The following is a 21,750-nucleotide window of genomic DNA, read 5'->3' on the forward strand; positions in this document are numbered from 1 at the left end:
CCATAGTGCCTTTTTTAGGCAAGGCTCAAATTCTAAACCTACCACGCTAGAACACCAAAAAGGAAAAACTAAGGGTAATGCTGCTCAATGCCAGAAGTCTCAATCTCAAGATGCACGACTCGAGGCCCTTCTCAATATGGAGAACATCGATGTCTGTGCTGTGACAGAAACCTGGTTCAAGGCTCCTGAGAGCACCCCAGCACTAACAGGTTTCACCTCATATCACGTTCCGCCCCAAAATCCGGACAACACCAAGAAAGGAGGGGTGTCCATATTCATAAAGGACACCCACACCTCAAGGTTGGTGGCAACGACGATGCATCTGAGACCATCCAGGTGCAATTAACCATAGGCAAGACTGCTCTGCAATTTGTAGCATGTTACAGGCCACCCTCTCAAACTCAGGAACCTCACATGGCCTTCCTGAAAACATTGGAGGATAAATGTATCTCCAAACACCATCATACTAGGTGACTTCAACTACCCTAATATAGACTGGGAACACTACTCAAGCCCGAACACTCTAACCCAAAGATTCCTGGAGTTCATAAACTCAAATGCCATGGAACAACTAGTCAGCATCCCCACAAGAGGTGAAAACATACTTGATCTCATCATCACGAACATGGGATCAAAATGTTCAACACCGAAGTATACCCTCACTGGTGAGATCAGATCATAAACTAATCTCGCTGGAGGTCCTCATCCCGCCCCACCTGAAACAAAAAGACCACAGTGAAAACTTCTCAAAAGCCGATTTCACACTTCTAAAACTAGTGTGGTCTCCTTTAAGGCCCCTGAGCCAGTGGTAAACATTACTCAAACCGCTGAATCACTTACAAATGCCTTCTACCAGCACCTACAGGACTGCATGGATCAGGCAATCCCAAACAAAACTAAGACTCTCTGTACCAAAGGCAAGCGTCCAGTCTGGTGGACCCCAGCCATAAACAAGCTCTACAACAAAAGGAGGAAGCTACTACAAGATAGAGCAAAATCCTTGAAAGGTAAGACACCTTTGATCATTATAAGTAAAAACTAAGAGCTCTCTTAAAATCATCCAAGGCAAATTTTGAGAGAAAAATCGCCAAGGACTCTAAAGACAATCATAAGGCCTTCTTTAGCTATGTTAGAAACCTAGGAGGAAACTCCCAGATATGCTCAGAATTAGTTCAAAATGATGTGAAAATTACTGAACCTACACACATTGCTAACATACTGGCTGACAGGTTCAGTGCAAACTTCTCCCCTCCCCCAAAAGGAGAGATATCTATTCCAGAGGATTGTAGCCCCCAAACATCTCCAACGCCCAGGTGAGAACTGCCCTCACTAAGGCAAAAACACAGCATCCATGGGACGGATGGTGTCCCCGGCTGTGTGCTTCATGAACTCAACGAGGAATTAAACCCACAGTTAGGACAGCTGTTTAATCTTAGCCTCACCTCAGGATACATACCCAAGGAGTGGCGCCACGGTGACTGTGGTCCCACTTCATAAGGGCGGTGCCTCCACAGACCCTGGAAATTACCGCCCCATTAGCTTGACAAGCCTTATCTGCAAAGCCATGGAGAGGATCATAATGGAACTCATAAATAAAGACATAGGGAACTTGCAGACTTTGGATCCAACCCAGTTTGGCTTTGTCAAAGGCAGATCCTGCCTCTTAAACTTGGTTGACTTTTTCGAGACAGTCACCAAGGCCATTGATGAGGGAAAGGCAGTCCATACAGCCTACCTCGACCTGGCAAAGGCCTTCGACACAATACCCCACTCAGGTATCATCGAAAAACTCATCAGCTTGAATGTAAACCCATACATCACAAGATGGGTTGCAAACTGGCTAAGCGACAGAACCCACAGGGTCAGAGTTGCTGGAGCCATGTCAGACTCAAAGCCTGTCACAAGTGGTGTCCCACAGGGCTCAGTCCTGGGTCCACTCTTGTTCGGCATCTACTTTTCTGAAGTACAAGCAAACACAGGAGGGTTATGGCTGACAAAGTTTGCAGATGACTGCAAACTGGGCGCCATAGTCGAAAACACATCTGACACAGATATCCTCCAGAAGGGCCTCACAGAAACGGATAACTGGTGCCAGAGCCATGGCCTGAAGTTAAACGCCAAAAAATGCATAGTCATACCCTTCGGGAAAAACAAGGTTACCCGTAGCTACCATATAGGTGACAATCCACTGAGCACAGAAAAAGTCATCAGGGATCTGGGGACCCAAGTTGACAGTAGTCTTCGCTTGACACTCATGTTGCTAAAGTAGTTAGGAAAACCTTCTATATCGCCCACCTGATCATGAAGGGATTCACATCTAGATCAAGGGAGGTCATCGTCCCCTGTACTCATCACTCATTAGACCTATGATTGAGTACAATGCCCTGTTCGGAATGTATCTGACCAGACACCTGATGCAGCTTGAAAGGCCCCAAAAGTTCCTCACCAAAAGGATAAAGGGTCTCAAAAATATGTCTTATGCTGCCCGACTGAAAGAACTCCAGCTTTATTCAGTCTCATACCGCTTGCTCAGAGGTGACCTGTGCCTGACATATAAGGCCATGTCAAACCCAGATTTGATGAATATGCTTCACCTCAAAAATCTAGATCCCTCAGAACCACAAGGCGGGAGACTTAAACCTTGACACAGTTATAAATAGAACGTGCTGGAGGGACAGATTCATCACCCAGAGACTCCCTATGCTGTGGAACAAAATCCCGGTACATGTGAGGCAGAGCACCTCGCTGGCCTTGTTCAAGAGGAATCTTGACCAATGGATGGGAGATCGCAGATATACCCCAGGGATTACTTCAGTGTCACTGCTTGACAGAGGCACAGAAAAATGATAGGCATAGTTTTTATTCAAACTAAAGGGGTGGCGAAAGCCACATAACTATGGGCTAGGCTTATAAATGCCCTTGGGCAGATAGCCTAGTATGAACCTATGAACCTATGAACCTATATGTGGGCAATAGGTAGGTATATAATTATGACAATGGTTGTGGTGATCTGTGTTTTTTTTCTGTGTGGATGTACTTTTTGAGCAGAAAGTTTGTACTGTATTTAAAATGTTTTTGCTACTCTTTTAACTGCTTTTCTGCAAACAAACCCCAAAAAAGTTCTAAGCTTGTTTCCCATCTTTCCTGTACCTTTTCCTAATCGACTTGACATTGCCTCTTTTAATAACCAACTTCTACTATATTACTCTATCCATTCTGTTACTCTATCTACAACACTACCCTTTTACCTTCCTCTTTCTATCTTATACAAATGTCCTAAGTTCTGTGTTTGCTTGTATATCCATTACACTGTGTACTTTTTCTCCATGCCTATTCCTAAATATTCTGTAACAGACTATCAGTTATGGGTGAATATGTGTTTGTATTTGACAATTTACTGTTAATTATCATGTAGTAGATAGTAGAGCTTTTCCTTGCCTATTCCTAAATATTCTGTATCATACTGTCAGTCATGTGTGAATATGTGTATGTATTTGACAATTTACTGTTAATTATCATGTAGTAGATAGTGGAGCTTTTCTCCTCGGGCCTCCACTGAAAATGGACATGTATCCAGCTGGACCAGCCCGGTTAACAAATGTAAAATAAAATAAATAAAATAAACATAACATAATAGCAAGTTACTCACAGTACACTAAATAAGTGTGCTGTGAATGGACTGAATGTTTATGGTGCTTTTAACTTTTACTTCTTAATTCACATACCATGGTTGATTGGAATATATAAGTTGTTGTATGTATGAGATTTGAATGTACGTTATCTAACAGATATCAAACTGTTATGCTGTTTATGAGTGTTTCTTTACTAATATAGTGATAAAAGGGTGGGCATATGCAGTGTGTATGAAGCTGTTTTCTTTTTTTACTATTTTTTCTTTCTTTTTTCTTCTTCTTTCTTATATAGTGCTATTTGAGAAGTTTGGTTGTGATTTATTCATTGGGGAGAGGTTAGGAGTGGAGAAATACAGGAATGAAGATGATTTCTGTGTTTTAACACTGGGGTTTCACTTTGAAACCTGACAGTTATTCTTTTGTTCTCCCCTCTCCTGTAGGATAGATATACAAAGGAAAAAGAGAAAAGAAAAAGACTGTGTACTAAATAGTTATAACAAAAATAAAATGATAAGAAAAAGTATTATAGCATAGGTTCTTAAATAGCAGGGAGCAGGTTGGTTTTAACCACTTATATAGCCTTCTTTCTCAGTGTAACACAAATGAAAGTTGTTTACTAACACTGGTATTTTCCAGAATTTTCCTTTCCCATCCTTTTCTCTCAGGAGACAATTTATACAGAGTTATTTCTGTGTGTGTGTGTGTGTGTGTGTGTGTGTGTGTGTGTGTGTGTGTGTGTGTGTGTGTGTGTAAGAAATATTGGATAACATTTTGTGTTATGCTTGATTTTAACACAAACTAAATGCAAAATAATAATAAGATGTTAATTAACTTACACTCTCTGTTATATTTACCTCAAAATTATTATTTTAACACTGGTAAAGCCAGTATTTCACTCTTTGAGTTAAATAATACATTTTATATACTGTGGCACCATACACAATGTAGAATTAATGTCTTCAACACTACTTCTTTACTAAGATATTACATTATTCAAATTACATTCTGTTCTATTAATTTAAAGAAGGGAGGATGATTTTGTTTATGTCTGTTGATGTCAGCCCCTTGCTTGGCTGTTTTTTCTACATATGTGGGCAATAGGTAGGTATATAATTATGACAATGGTTGTGGTGATCTGTGTTTTTTTCTGTGTGGATGTACTTTTTGAGCAGGAAGTTTGTACTGTATTTAAAATGTTTTTGCTACTCTTTTAACTGCTTTTCTGCAAACAAACCCCAAAAACATTCTAAGCTTATTTCCCATTTTTCCTGTAAATAATCTAATCCAGATACAGATTTGCTGTATCCAGGACTATTTTGTAAGTTTCTGAGCCCCCAAGACCTTTCTGTGTTGGAGGAAAGCCTTCTAGCTTATCAGTGCAAGTGGTAAGCACTAGGTAGCCTATCTACCACAAGAGGAGTGGTTTCTGGTGCAGAAATTGTAGTTTATTGGTTGTTTGGGCAGTTTTTCCATCACTTTCAACTTTCTGGTTTAAAATTCCATGTTTGCATGGGTTTGTGCACTGTGCAGCGGCACTCAGCTGAGGTAAACTAGTGTGAGAAAGTCTGCTCTTCAATTTTTCCCTTAGAACATGCATGTTCTTTTACTTCTTGCACTTCAATTAGCTTAATTGGCTAGCACTTTAACAGGCATTTGTAGCATTTATTGTTGCAACTTAGGTGCTATCAGCACTAGCTGTTCCTATACAGTAACAGGACCAGTATTTATTAGTCATGATCACCCCTCCTGGTATGATTGTAGGGCAATTTCCTGTGCTTTCTCCTGCTAACCTGGTGCACTTGGGCATTCTGAGACAGTGTGGCAACTGTCTAATGTACACAAACAACCCTCTCCTCTTACCTCCCAACACTCATACATGTAAGAGATGCACTTATATCACCAAACTGGAAGCAGTGCACACTACAACCAAGACTGGACTAGCTGGTCAAGAGGAGAAGGTCAACACCTGAAACTCACTACATAGAACATACAACCCTCCAAAACACCAACCATCACAACCCACACATAGAAACCCAAACCATACACCCACCTTCGCGGAGGCTCTCAATAGAAATTTACCCAAACAACAGAGACTTTGCCCAATGTACTAATCATAGGAGACTCAGTTGTGAAGCACACTGATGTGCCTCTCACTAGATTGAACAAGCAGAAGGTAACAGTCAGTTGTCTATCTGGTGCCAGGATCCAACACATACATGCACTCAGGTCACTCCACTACAAGTACAAATATGACTCAGTCATTGTTCGTGTGGGTGTGAATGACCTGAGATGTACCTCCTTGGACTACATGAAAAGAGATGTGATGGAACTCTAGGATTATGTGGCCCAAGCAGGTATGACCCTAGCCTTGAGCAGTGTTCTACCATCTCCCAGAATGATACCACAGTAAGAGCAGAAAATGATTGACTTCAACAAGTGGCTAAGTTTATGTTGTCCTTCTAAGGGGATCTAGTATCTGTCTGCCTGGAATGACATAATCAACAAACCTCGATCCTTTGCAAGAGACGGCCTGCATCTGTCACCCCTGGGATTCTGGGTACTGGCTAATGCTCTTGCCACCCTTATAATGCCTTGTTTAGGCAGTGTTCCAAAGACCAAAACTACACCATAACAGCTACAAACAAATTCAACCTGAAGGTCATGCTGCTCAATGCTAGAAGTCTAAATCTCAAGATGCACTCGCGCAAAGATCTCCTCAAAATGGAGAATTTCGACATCTGTGCTGTAATGGAGACCTGGTTTAAAGAGGCAGAAAGCATCCCTGCCCTCCCAAGCTACAACTCTTTCCATACCTTTTGGCCTCAGAATATGGCCAGAAGCTCCAAAGGTGGTGGTGTCTCCATATTCTTAAAGGATATGCACACCTCTAGACTGGTAGCTCATCAGAATGCATCCGAGATACTTCAGATACAACTAACATTGGGTAAGATGGCAATACAAGTCATAGCCTGCTACAGAACCCCAAACATGTCCCTAGACTCACACTTCAAGTTCCTAAGCACCCTGGAATCCATCAAGGTCCTACCTAATACTTTCATACTGGGTAGCTTCAACTTCCCTTCCATCAACTGGGAAAACTATTCAAGTACCAATGCACAGACTCAACGCTTTCTGGAATATATCAGTTCCAATGACCTGGACCAGCTCATTCTGATTCCTACTAGAGGAAGCAACATCCTCGACCTGGTTATCACTAAAATGGGAAACCATTGCTTCCTCTCTGGTTAAATCTGACTACAAACTGGTCACCATGGAAATCTCCATCTCACCTACAACCCCTGCTAAAGTTAGCACCCTGAAAAAAGTTCTCTAAAGCCGACTTTGGGCTCCTAAAAACAGAGGTGGCTAACTTCTTGGCACCTATGCCAATGGAAAATAGCTGCAAGATTGCCAAATCATACACCAATGCACTGTACAAGCACATACACAAATACATGGACCTTGCCATACCAAATAGAATTAAGACGCTCTCCTCCAAAAAAAAAGAAGCCAATCTGGTGGTGTCCAGCCATCAATAAACTCTACAACAGAAAGAAGAAACTGTTGCAGAAAAAAATTAAGTCACAAGACTGGAAAACCTCCCTTATCACTCTCAACAAAAAGTTGAGATCCCTTACCATATCCTGTAAAGCCAGCTATGAAGGCAGAATTGTGGCTCACACCAAAAACAACCACAAAGCCTTCTATAGCTATATGAAAAACCTCCAAAGCAATACTCAGATTTGCTCTGATTTATTGCACAATGGCACCTCCTATACTGAAACAACAGATATAGCCAACATACTAGACGACAGATTCACTCCCAACTTTACCCCTCCCCCCAAGGGCCCTATCACAACACCAGAAGAAATCCTAGTACCCACCATTTATGTGGTACAGGTAAAAACTGCATTGTCCAAAGCCAAAAATACAGTATCCATGCAACCTGATAATATCCCTGGCTGCATCCTACATGAGCTACAAAATGAACTGGCACCACAAGTGTGTGCCATGTTCAATCACAGCCTTACCTCAGGCTATGTCCCTAATGAACGGCACACTGCTACAGTCATCCCACTCCATAAAGGGGGAGCAACTACAGACCCTGACAACTATCATCCCATTAGCCTGACAAGTCTAGTATGCAAAGATATGGAGCAAATCATCATGGACCTGCTTAACAAAGATATAGGCAATCTCCAACTCTTGACCCCACATAGTTTCGCTTTGTCAATGGGAGATCCTGCCTGCTGAATTTGGTTTGGTTGAATTCTTTGAGGTAGTCACCAAGGCTGTGGATGAAGGTAAGGCAGTGCATAAACCCTATGTTGACCTGGCCAAGGCCATTGATACCATTCCCCACTCAGGTATCATTGATAAACTCACCAAACTAGGTGTTAATCCTTACATCACTAGGTGGGTTGCAAATTGGCTCACAGACAGGACTGACAGAGTGAAAACTGTGCATTCTAAGTCAAACTGTTGACCAGTCATGAGTGGAGTCCCACAGGGCTCAGTCCTGGGCCTTCTCCTGTTTGGCATCTACTTCTCAGAAGTCTAGGCCAACACAGAAGGTCTCTGGCTGACCAAGTTCACTGATGACTGCAAGCTCAGAGTAATTATCAACTCCTCAAGTGATACAGGCATCCTACAAAAGGGCCTCTCTCAGACCAATTACTGATGTTGGAACCATGGCCTGAAGCTTAATGCCAAAAAATGCATTATCATCCCCTTTGGAAAAAACTCAGTTCCCATGAATTACCACATTGATGGGAGCCCACTGAACACTGAAGGAGCCATAAGAGATCACATGCCACTGTGGTCAGAAATTCCTTCAATGTGGCACATCTTATAACCAAAGGTTTCGCATCCAGGAAGAAAGAGGTCAGCATCCCTCTCTACTCATCCCTCATTAGACCAATCATTGAATATAATGCCCTGTTTGGCATGTACCTGACCAGACACCTACAACAGCTGGAGTGGCCACAAAAGTACCTCACAAAAAGGATCCTAGCCCTTAAACATATGTCCTACATGGACAGACTCAAGAAACTTCAGTTGTTCTCTGTCTCTTATCATCTACTAAGAGGTGATATCTGCTTGATTTACAAAGCCATGTCCGACCCAGCCCAAATTGAAATGCTGCATCTAACTAAATCCCAATCCCCCCACACCACATGCTCCAGAGATCACAACCTCATTACCAAAATTAACAGAACATGCTGGAGGGACAGATTCATCTCCCAAAGAGTGCCCATACTCTGGAATAAGCTTCCCATTCATGTCTAGCAGAGCATCTCACTGTCACTCTTCAAGAGAAATCTTGACTTGTGGATGGGTAACACAAAGTTCACCCCAGGGATCACTTCAGTTGCCCTACTGGATAGGGGCACTGTGAACTAACATCAGGTGGCACGGTGCCTGGGCAATTTTTTTGGGATAGGCTTGCAAAGACTCTAGGGCCATTAGCCTAGGACATACCTATGAACCTATGAACCTAAGTGAGGAGCTCAAATACATAGCAATATTAGAAGTTAATGATCTGAAAATTAATTGAACGTCTGACACACAGTAAAGAAGGGACTAATATGAAAGTAATAGCATGCTTCCCACAAAGTCAACCAAAATTACACAGTCATTTTGATAAGCTGGGAATTTATATGTCTCTTAAACACTGTAGTGGGTATGCTGCCAATCATATGTTACCCCTCAGTATAAATATAATTCTGGGAACATATTATTAGTTATTTTAGACATCATAGTTACTGTTTTACTATTTTATATCTCATAGTATGTTCTAGTGAATATATCCTATTTACAAAATAAGACTTTTTGAAAGATAATTGTATATGCAAGTCCTCATAAAGATTTTTTAGATAAGTTTATATGTTCTTTGAAATATCATATGTCTGCCATATTATCTAAGCATGTACTGTCTTGTAGTTAGAATTGAGTTTAAACAGTTACCTAGCTAGTCACATTATCAGTAATATGTAATAGCTTATTAGTACTATAGCCCCCCAGATTCTGCAAGCCTTGCATGGTGTGCAGGTTTAGTGCAGGAGCTCTAGCAGGCAATATGTCTGCCGTGTGATCCAGGAATATCCTGCAGGGGTGTGCACGAGCACTCCTGCACTAGTCCTGCATGGACTCAGCCCCATGTATGTAAATTACCCCATTTGCAGGAGAAATCCATGCATGTGAGGTGAATTTGAGATCCAGGAAGCTGGAAACCGGCCGTGCAGGACTAGTGTAATCTGCAGAAATGTACTCGGTTATTAACCGAGTACATTTCTGCAAATTCAGAAACTGAGCCGTGACAGCTCCAAATAAAGGGTGCATATCATTCAGGAAGCATGCCAATGGCCAAGTATAAGTCCATTGGCATTGAAAACAGCTTAAAAAATAAAAAAAAGTCAACTTTTTTTTTTTAGCCGATCTCAACTGTTTAAGCATAGGGCAGCAGCGCACAAATGGGATTGGGGGAAAAATAAAAAAAGAAAATAAGCATTCTAACTAAAATCACTATTCTGCCATTAAAGTTAATAGCAGGCAGAAGTCAACATGGCCAGTGAGCAGTGGTTATTAAGGGGGGAGGCTCAGTGTGAGGCATGTAACTATGCATTAACAGGCAATCCTATGCAAATGAAGGGAATGATAGCGAGTCCAAAATTTTCCCAGCATGCTAGTCAGCTCCCAACAATGTAAGAGCAGGAATAGCTTGGTGCAAGCCTAGGAGTTAGCTGACATCATATGGGTATGTGTTAGGCATATTGTAAGTGGATTGGAGCCCTGTGGCTCAGGTTTGCTCCTAGCTAAGCACAGCTAGGTAAGGGGTGTGTCTGAGTCTGCCTATCACTCTTTACATTGCCTAAGCGGGTGTGCATGCCACACACCAGGTTTGAAAGAAAAATAAAGGTAAACCAGGAAATAGCATCTCTGTGCACATTTGAGCACTGTGTTTGCAAGGTGCGCCCCTGCGTTTAAACCGGAAGGCAATGGGAAGGGAAAACAGTAGTAGGAAGTTAATCAAGGAGATCTAGCATAGCTGGCAGGTGAAATTAATTAGAATCAAACAATTACACAAGAAGCAGACCAAACCAGTCCAGAACACTACTATAAACTATGCAAACATCTTCCACTCTGTTTTTTCCCATACTCCACACCACCGGCATATACAAGCGGGGAAGTTTTAACAGACAAAACAACAAAATGATAGGGGCTGCAATAGTTATCATACAACAACTTGTAGAAGAGGCTGAGAGTGGTGAGGATGTGAATGCTGTCTACCAACCCACAGTGAGGAGAAAGAGAAGTGTGTACAGACCCAGTGTAAACTACCAGGGGCTACATAAGCTGGAGATAGTGGAGCACTATTGGGTGGACATGGATCTCCTACAGCAAATCGTTGAGCTGTAGCAGCCATGCCTGACACACAGAACTAACAGAGGGGAACCCATCCCAGTGGATACCAAGGTATGTGTAGGCCTACGAATACTAGCTACAGGTATGTTCCAAAGGCCAACTGGGGATATGATGGGGATCTGACAGGCATCAGCATCCAGGGTACTCCACCAGTTCCTGGATGCCATGTCAGCACATGCCTGTAAGCATGTATATTCATGTAGCACCTATAGTCCCTTTTTTAGGCAAGGTTCAAATGACAAATTCACCACGGTAACAGGAACAGGCAAGCAAAAACTGAGGGTGATGCTACTCAATGCTAGAAATCGAAATCTCAACATGCACTCACTCGAGGCACTCCTTAAAATGGAGAACATTGATATCTGTACTGTGACTGAGACCTGGTTCAGGGCTCCAGAGAGCACCCCTGCACTACCAGGCTATAACTCATAGCACACTTTTCGGCCATGTAACCTGGACCGGAACACCAAAGGCGGAAATGTGTCCATATTCATCAAGGATATCCACACCTCCAGGCTCATTGCTAAGCATAATGCAGATGAGGTTATCCAAGTGCAACTAACTCTGGGCAAAACTGCAATCCAAATTGTAGCTTGTTACAAATCAACCACCATGCCCCAGGATTCCCACTCCTCTTTTCTGGATGTACTGGAAAATATTAGGGTTCATCCAAACACCCTAATAATGGGAGATTTCAACTACCCCACCATTAACTGGGAAAACTACTCATGTACCAACTCCTTCACTCAACGCTTTATGGAATTCATAAACTCCAATGCCCTGGATCAACTTATCCACACCCCCACCAGGGGCAACAATATCCTAGATCTAGTCATTACCAACATGAGTGACTGGTGTTCCACACCTGAAGTCAATGCCTCATTGGTCCGATCCGATGATAAGCTAATTACCCTAGATATCCACATCCTGCCCCCACCCCCATTAAGGAAACCATGGTAAATAATTTCTCCAAAGCCAACTTCATGCTTCTTAAGACAGAAGTGGTGAACTTCATGACACCCATGCAGATGGACAATACAGTTATGACTACTGAATCCTACACAATAGCACTTTATAAGCACTTACATGAGTGCATGGATCGTGCTATCCCAAACAGAACCAAGACGCTATCCTCCAAAAAAAGGAAGCCAATCTGGTGGTCTCCTGCAATAAACAAACTGTACAACAGAAGGACAAAACTGTTGCAAATGAGAGTAAAATCCCATGAGTGGAGGAGCTCCCTGGTCAGCCTCAGTAAGAAGCTGCGATCCCTGATAAAATCCTCCAAAGCCAGTTACAAAAACAATATCACCACTGATTCTAAAGAAAACCACAAAGCATTCTATAGCTATGTCAAGAATCTCAAAGGCAACACTCAGATCTGCTCTGAGCTACAGCACAATGGCACTAAATATACAGACCCAGCTGATATTGCCAACATCCTGGCAGATAGGTTCAGTGCTAACTTTACCCCCTCTCACCCCCTAAAGAGCCCATCTCTATACCGAAAGAATGCAAAGTTCCTGTAATCACGGCTGCACAGGTAAAAAACACACTCTCCAAAGCCAAGAACATAGCATCCATGGGACCAGACAACATCCCAGGCTGCATTCTACATGAACTACAGAACGAACTGGCACCCCACCTAAGTGCCATGTTCAATCATAGCCTCACCTCAGGCTTTGTGCCTGCTGAATGGCACACAGCGACGGTTATCCCACTCCACAATGGTGGAGCCACCACGGACCCTGGGAACTACCGTCCCATTAGGCTAATGAGCCTGGTCTGCAAGGCCATGGAATGTATCATTATGGAACTTATAAACAAAGACATTGGTAATCTCCAAACTATGGACCCCACCCAGTTTGGGTTTGTAAAAGGCAGATCATGTCTCCTAAATCTGATAGACTTCTTTGAAGCAGTCACCAAAGCCGTAGACAAGGGTAAGGTGGTTCACACAGCCTATCTACATCTTGCCAAGGCTTTCAACACCATCCCCCACTCTGGAATTATAGATAATCTCACTAAACTAGGTATAAATCCCTATGTCGCAAGATGGGTTGCCAACTGGCTCATTGACAGAACCCACACTGTGAAAGTAGCAGAGTCCAAATCCGACTTCAGACCAGTGACAAGTGGAGTACCACAGGGTTCAGTCCTGGGTCCTCTCCTGTTTGATATCTACTTCTCTGAAGTACAGGCTAACACAGAAGATCTTTGGCTAATGAAGTTTACAGATGACTGCTAATTAGGAGGCATAATCGAAACTCCTAATGATGTGGACATCCTACAAAAGGGCCTCACTGAGACAGAAGCCTGGTATCAAAGCCATGACCTCAAGCTCAATGCCAAAAAGTGCATTGTCATCCCCTTTAGTAAAAACTCTGTACCCATGAACTACAACATAGGCGGTAGTATACTTAACACCGAAAGTGTGACGAGACCTTGGGACACAGGTGGACAGTAGTCTCTCCTTTGATAATCACATCTCCACAGTAGTCAGGAAATCCTTCTACGTGGCACACCTCATCACAAAATGTTTCTCATCCAGAAAAAAAGCGGTCATTGTTCCCCTCTACTCATCACTCATTAGACCCATTATAGAGTATAATACCCCTTTTGGTATGTACCTCACAAGACATCTACAACAACTGGAAAGGCCGCAGAAATACCTCACAAAGAGGATTACCGGCCTCAAACAGATGCCCTATGCAGACAGTTTCAAAAAACTCCAGCTTTACTCCATCACATATCACCTACACTGAGGTGATCTCTGTCTAACATACAAAGCTATGTCAAACCCAGAGCTGTTGGACATGCTCCACTTAAAGAAATCCAAATCCCTCCGAGCTACATGCTCTAGGGACCTAAACCTTGTCACCACAATAAACAGAACATGCCGGAGGGATAGATTCCTGTCCTAGAGACTTCTCGTACTCTGGAATAAACTACATATCCATATCAAACAAAGCTCCTCATTAGCACTCTTCAAGAAAAATCTTGATGATTGGATGGGAAATAGGAAATTCATCCCGGGGATCACCTCTGTGGCTCTGCTCGACAGTGGCACAGGAAAATAATTTTCTTGGGTGGCAAAAGCCAGGGTACCTTCTTGGCTGGGCTTGTATAGGCCACAGGGCCGATAGCCTAGTACCTACCTATGAACCTATGAACCTATTTCCCTACATCTGTGGGGCATTGGCCAGCAATATACAACTGTTCCTCCAAATAGCAGAATATCCTGAGGTAGCGGGTGCTATAGACTGCATGTGCATACATATCGAAGTACCACCCGGTGCGCGGGGTAGGGTCTACATAAACTGCAAAGGCTTCCCCACAATCAACTGCCAGATCATGTGCGATGCACAAGGCATAATAATGAATGTGTGTGCTGGCTGCCCTGGAAGCTATCCCGATTCCCACATCTGGCATCTGACACAGCTGTACTAGAGATTTTCCAGTGGGGACATCCCTCACGATCACCTAGTAGGGGATGTTGGATGCACACTCGATCCATGGCTTATGACACCCATCAGAAATGCACACACACCTAAACAAGAACTCCATACTGAGGCACACGCACAGACATGAATTATAATACAGTGCGTGTTTGGGTTACTCAAATCACGGTTCCAGTGCCTGGACACATCCGGTGGAGCCTTGCAGTACTCACCAGCTTCATGTACCCAAATTGTCATTCTATGTGCCATGCTGCACAATATGATCCTGCAGAAACAGCTGCAGCAGGAACAGCATGGTGCAGGGCCACACAGCCCCCCACCATTGCCAAGGCCTGCACAGGCACAGAGTGACTAGGAGGAGGAACAACCTGAGCCTGTGCCAGTAGGCAGAAAGAGGGGTGCTCAGTATTCCCTGGTCTTGGCAAAGAGGCAATGCATAGCACATACACTGACACAGGAGGGACCCAGGGAATAACACCTCTCTCTGACTCTCACATACAGTAAAAGGGATGCCAAACATGACACTACCTGTGCTCAACCATGTGTAGGGAGTGTACTATGTGCATCCGACATAGGCAGCCTTGCAGCACTACCCTCAGTACTGGGATACCCACAAGGTAAGTGACTCACACATGCCAGTCTGGGGAGCTCACATGCCCAACAATAGTCACAGCCAGCAGGACAGGTGTAGACAAACACAAACAAAGGCTGTGCTATGGCCTCTGAATGCTGCCTATGGATAACCTCTCCCCCAGGCCTACACAGACAGACTACATCAGGTCAGGCAGTGGGATCTTAGTTCTGAAGAGTAGGAAGTCAGAAACTAATATGTAGGTCAATCAAACCTAAGACCTGTAGTACATTGATATGCCTCTAGTCAGCATGATAGGTTAGAATACAGAATGACGTGGAGTATCTGACATACAAGTACAGTCATAGCAAATGTGTACAAGTGTCAGGTGTGCCCCCCATACTATGTAGACATGCAATAACAGCCCCCCCAATCCTGTGTAGAAATGTAGTAACAGTCAGGTGTGGCCATATCCTGTGTAGAAATGTAGTCACAATCAAGTGTGCCCCCAATCCTGTGTACAAATGTAGAAACAGTGAGGTGTGCCCCCCAATCCTGTGTAGAAATGTAGAGTCAGGTGTGCCCCCCAATTTTGTGTAGAAACGTATAAATAGTCAGGTGTGCCCCCAATCCTGTGTAGGAATGTAGAAACAGTCAGGTGTGTACCCCCCAACCCTACGTATGTATGTAGTAACAGTCTGGTGTGCCTCCAAATCTGATTTAAACACGCTGTAACATTCAGGTGTGCCCCCCCCCACAACCCTATGTAGAAATGTAGGAACATGTATGTGTAGGTATAATACCAGTGGGCACAGATGCACAGAGGTGGCCAAGGTAGCAGGATAGGTTGTAGCATCTGCACAATATGCAGGTATGTGTGTCTTAGGTTGGTGTGTGTTTCATACTGTGTGAGAATGGTCGTATGTATGCATGTTGAGGTAATACCTGGTGGCTATTGCCCACTACTACTGATGGGAAAAGTCCTCACAACTGCAGTGCCAAACACAATGCCCACCAGTATAACACAAGCTAGCAGTAAGCCATTGCAAATGTATGGTGGTAATATGTGTCACCATCTGAAAGACTGACATGGCAATGTTGTTGGACTAGATATACAAGCAGTACACAGGGGAAAGTACCCCAGACATACAGCATATATTGTGTCACTGTGAAATGGACACACCCTTGGAACAATACAAACAGGTTTGCATCACATTATCTGGTCCTGTAGTAAGGGATACCGGTGATGTCTGCCCAAACACTAGCAGCTCACAAAGGAGGCAGGACTGATGTATTGGGAAACAGCTGATGTACCTGCACATGCAAGCATAACTAGAATGCCCAATGCGTATCTGTGTGTCAGATGTAAGTTGTGTTCATAGCACACATGCACCCAGCTCACGCAAACATCATCCACAGGTACCTCTCTGGATGTACCATGCTGTGGGAATGGGTAAAATATGACCCCAGCAGTATATGGCAATAGCGAAAGTATGCAGCATGCAGTACAGGTGTCCCATGCAGGTGTGTCACCAGCTGTAGGTAGCACCCTGCCAGTATCCACACCACCGATCAAGGCTGATAGAAGGTAGGGGCATGAACACCTAGCAAACCTACCCTATCACCTCAGGGGAATATACTGTATGATGGTCTGAGCCTGTAGGACAGGCAGAATGCAATGGCCTGCCACATCTGGCCCACATCAACAGCTAATGGCCCACAGGCCTTTGCCGAGGGCCTGTGTCTTACATGTACTGCCAATGCATGTTATGTCATAGGCACCCAATTAACAACACAACACACTCCATATACGCCATATGCAAGGCCATGTGGACAAACCACAGTAACATGTCCACCATGTTCCACTGCATGAACTGTCTACCAACACTGACACATAGCCATGATGGGGTGATAACCATAGGGAAAGTATCAGAGAATGTATGCATAATGTAAGGAGGATGAGAGAATAACTGGGGGGTGGGAGCATGGGCAGAATGGAATGTGCAAGGTCTGACACAAAGCTGTGTGTACACACTATCCCTGGCTGTAAACACATAAATAGGTGCCTACATACCTACCTGTGAACCACAATAGGGGTAATGTCCTGCTCATGGCCCCTGCCTCTGGGTAACTTGTGCAAATCTGTACAGCTGTGAGGGATTGCCATAGCAATATAAGGCTATACTGTCATGTTGATTGATGTACATGTATAGGATCCCCTGCCAGCACTCTAGCAAGGTGCTGAACTGGATACACAGACCCAGTAGCAAGTGTCTGTAGCACCCCCTCCAGGATGGAATAACCTACCATGAATATGTAGGCGTCTGCCCACAGTACCGCACACAGCTACAGTCACCCTTGTCCCCCAAGAAATCACTGTGAGCAAGAATGTCCACCTGACAGTACATGTTGACAGAAAACATCACAGTATATAACAGTACACATGTCTGAATATCTCTGCTCATGTAGCTGAAGCAGCACAGACACAATCACCTACAGTACACACTATCCCCTGCACTTTGTCCCCATATTACTCAATGATTGACAGATACCCTGCAGAAAAAGTTTGCTACCTGTAGGTGTACAACACCAAGATCTGCACTGGAGTACAGACTACCTTGAATCGATCCACACATGCAATGCAGAAGGGCATATTGGGCATGCTCACACAGAAATTAAGGCAATGTCAGACAACAACATACTGAAAGGTCATACTGGGTATGCTCACACACTTAGACACATGAAGCCCATGTCTGCAAACAACAGTAGACCAGACATATCTTGCAGTTGCAGATGTCAGTGCAGACACTCCTCAGTATGCACCACTCATGCTTTGCACACACAATGGATAGGAATACAGACATATATCCAAGGACAACACACTATAATAACCCAAAAGTAGACATACATAGATGTGTGGAAGACAGTAACTTTGACAAGAAGCCATCCAGGCCTGTCCCACCCAGCACACAGCCAAACGGCTACAACCCCATGAGATTCAGATGTCAATCACTGTAGATGCTAGCCAACAGAATCTGTCAACAGTACCGACTATGTGGTGCAAGTGCTAGCTGTGCAACATGACTGTACAAGGAAGTAGTCATCTAGCAGCTGTATACATGTACCTGTGGAATATGGCCCTGTGTGTGCCTGCATGTGGTCTGTCAACACCTAGATGAGTGGGTTACGGCCCAATCACACACACTGGCCTCCCCATAGCCCTACTATGACAAGCCTGCTGAGGTCATCCACTGTGAAATACAGTTTTGGGAAGGGTGTAGCCCAGTAATCTCCATGGCATGTCCTATAACTGCCTACTGCTGTAGTGTGATAAAATAGTTAGGTAGGAGTTTTAATCCCAGACTTGGCAACTGTGTGTGTCTATGTCTGTAGAGAGAGCAATGCTTTTTAGGCTAGTCACACTCCCTACAATTCAAATGCCCTACTTTGGCAAGGCTGCTGATGTCATCCACCTAGAAATACACCTTTAAAAATGTTTTATCCCACTGATCTCCATGACACATCATATAACTGCATCCTGCTGTAGTGTGATAAAATAGTTAGGTAGGAGTTCTAATCCTAGACTTGGTATTTGTGTGTGTGTGTGTGTGTGTGTGTGTGTGTGTGTGTGTGTGTGTGTGTGTGTGTGTGTGTGTGTGTGTGTGTGTATGTGTCTGTCTGTGTACAGAGAAATTCTTTTTAGGCTAGTCACACTCCCTAAAATTCAAATGCCCTACTTTGGCAAGGCTGCCGATGTCATCCACCTTGAAATACACCTTTGGGAAGGTTATAGCCCAGTAATCTCTGTGGTGCGTCCTATAACTACATACTGCTGTAGTGTGGTAAAATAGTTAGGTAGAAGTTCTAATCCTAGATTTGGCAAGTGTGTGTGTGTGTGTGTGTGTGTGTGTGTGTGTGTGTGTCTGTCTGTCTGTCTGTCTCTCTGTCTGTCTCTGTCTGTGTAGAGAGCAATGCCTTTTAGGCTAGTCACACTCCCTACAATTCAAATGCCCTACTTTGGCAATGCTGCTGATGTCATCCGCCTTGAAGTACACCTTTGGGAAGGTTGTAGCCCAGTAATCTCCGTGGCACATCCTCTAACTGCAAACTGCTGTAGTGTGATAAAATAGTTAGGTAGGAGTTCTAATCCCAGACTTGGCAACTGTGTGTATGTGCATGTGTCTGTGTGTCTGTCTATATCTGTTTAGAAAGCAATGATTTTTAGGCTAGTCACACTCACTACACTTCAAATGCCCTACTTTGGCAATCCTGCTGATGTCATTCACTGTGAAATATATCTTTGGGGAAAGAGTACTCCAGTTATCCCCGTGGTGCATCCTATAACTGCTTCATGCTGTAGTGTGATATAGAACTTTGGTAGGGGTTCTATCCACACACATGGCAGTTGTGGATGCTTTGTGTGTGTTTCTATGTATGTGTAGGAAGCAATGCAGTTTAGGCTAGTCACATTCACTACACTTCAAATGCCCTACTTTGGCAATCCTGATGATGTCATTCACTGTGAAATACACCTTTGGGGAAGGAGTACTCCAGTAATCTCCTTGGCACATCCTATAACTGAGTAGTGCTGTAGTGTAATAAACTAGTTAGGTAGTAATTTTAATCCCAGACAAGACAGGTGTGTGTGTGTGTGTGTGTGTGTGTGTGTGTGTGTGTGTGTGTGTGTGTGTGTTTGTGTTTGTCATTCATATACTGTGTGGAGGTGAATGTTAGTTTATAACAACTGGAGTCAAATGGGAGCAGGTGTGGCCCTAGTATATATCACAATGTCCACCGTAAAGGGATAACAAATGTGAAATAGCCAAGAGGCTGGGGTGCATATCCATACCCCTACATTTGACATCAATGCCAAGTGAACAAAGTGAGTGACCCTAGTATTACCCAGATAACACTTTCAACCCATGTCTCATACACACACACACTTGCCTAGGCAACAGTCGCTATGTTGGTAGTACCCTGCATATTGCCCACTGATAGTAACCATGGCGTGATTGCAGTGGGCTACAGTGGGCATGGCACCCCGACTATCAATCCAATAGGCACATACATGCTGACAGTGCACCTTCCCCATGTTCCCCACTTGACATCTGCAACACCTGTAGTGCCTTCAGATGTGACCCACAAAGGACATACCATGCCTGAAAACACGACCTGTATGGACAGATGCCACTGACACCAGGGAGTATCATGCTATCAATGTAGGTGCGGGGTCAACCTGCCATCCATTAACAGTTCCCGCCATATAAGGCCAGGACTAGCACATCTGATAACAATCTGTGTACACAACATGGGCCAGCCACCCCAGGTACAGTTCCACATGTCACTGTACATGCATGTGGAAGGTGTGCACATCCCAGATACCATTCATGTCATGGACTAAGGCCCACATACATGGCAAGCAATACACAGCATTGGCCACATGCAATAGTCACCCAGTTAACTGGATTGTGAATACAATACCCACCTGTGTGGTCAGATCCAGACACTACACCCCTGAGCCACAAAGATGACCATTTTCATATGACCTGATGCCAAGTTATACCCATCACCTAGACTTGTATAGCCATCTGGCACAGTTGACCATGACACACCTATGCAGCAATGCACCCATGCATGTCAGTACTGGCACCCTGTGTCTGTGAATGTGTTGTATGATGCATATGACCACATTCACACTCACTACAACTCCCATTTGCATACTGAAGCATCCTGTCTGATGCCAGACACCTCCACATACCCTTTGCCCATATAACCTCTGTATGACCCCTGTGATGCATGTGATACCTGCACTGTAATATGTTGTGGCAATCTCACTAGTGACGATTTGTATTCCTGGCCCTGCCAAGTGTGCAATGTGTATGCCTCCCTGTGAGAGTGTGGCTATGTTGGCACTGGCACCTCTTCATGCGGACAGGCACGTGTACTACACCTACCATATAGCTAAGACATCCCTGTTGCAAATGTTACTCACCATCACATATATGTTTTGAGGGCTCCTCAACATGTGACCTATTCTTTGCCTCTGTCTGCCTCTCTGGTTGATGTGGAGACTTACACTTGCTGTTTTTAGGCAGCAGCATGTGTATTTTAAGTGTCGCTCATGATCAGCTGATGGCCTTTGCACGAATAGCAGCCCTCCTCTAGCTAATTGCATGTGGAACAGCTATGGTAACCTTCCCATAGCCAATTGCATGGAAACACACTCCATTATCTAGGAACATCATGTTGGTGTTCGGCCTTTACATTCACTGTGTGCAGGAACTCGATCTGTTGCTTGGCAAACAGCATCTCAGATGGATTGGGGATCTACCTCTAATAACATACACTGTGGAAACAGGGCAACACACAGGAGGGTGATGTGCCTGACCTGACTACAGACTGTAACTGCTGCTGTACTGCATTTGGAGTAATGTTGGTTTAACAGGGTGTGTGTGGATATGGCTGTCCTACATGTGTTAATAGCTGCCATGTAAGTGCTATGTTTATGAGAAAACCCCCATCTGCTGGGTCTTCTGCAGACTGGACAGTCTGTGGTGCCTTTTGCTTCATGTGTTACCCACGGAGCACCTGTCTGTGAACTGCAGAATGTAGTGTGAGGATTGCAGTCTGTAGATGGTGACAGCTGTGAGAGCTACTGACT

This window comes from Protopterus annectens, chromosome 5.part1 (assembly GCF_019279795.1).
Source record: "Protopterus annectens isolate FY-2018-M chromosome 5.part1, PAN1.0, whole genome shotgun sequence".
Taxonomy (NCBI): domain Eukaryota; kingdom Metazoa; phylum Chordata; order Ceratodontiformes; family Protopteridae; genus Protopterus; species Protopterus annectens.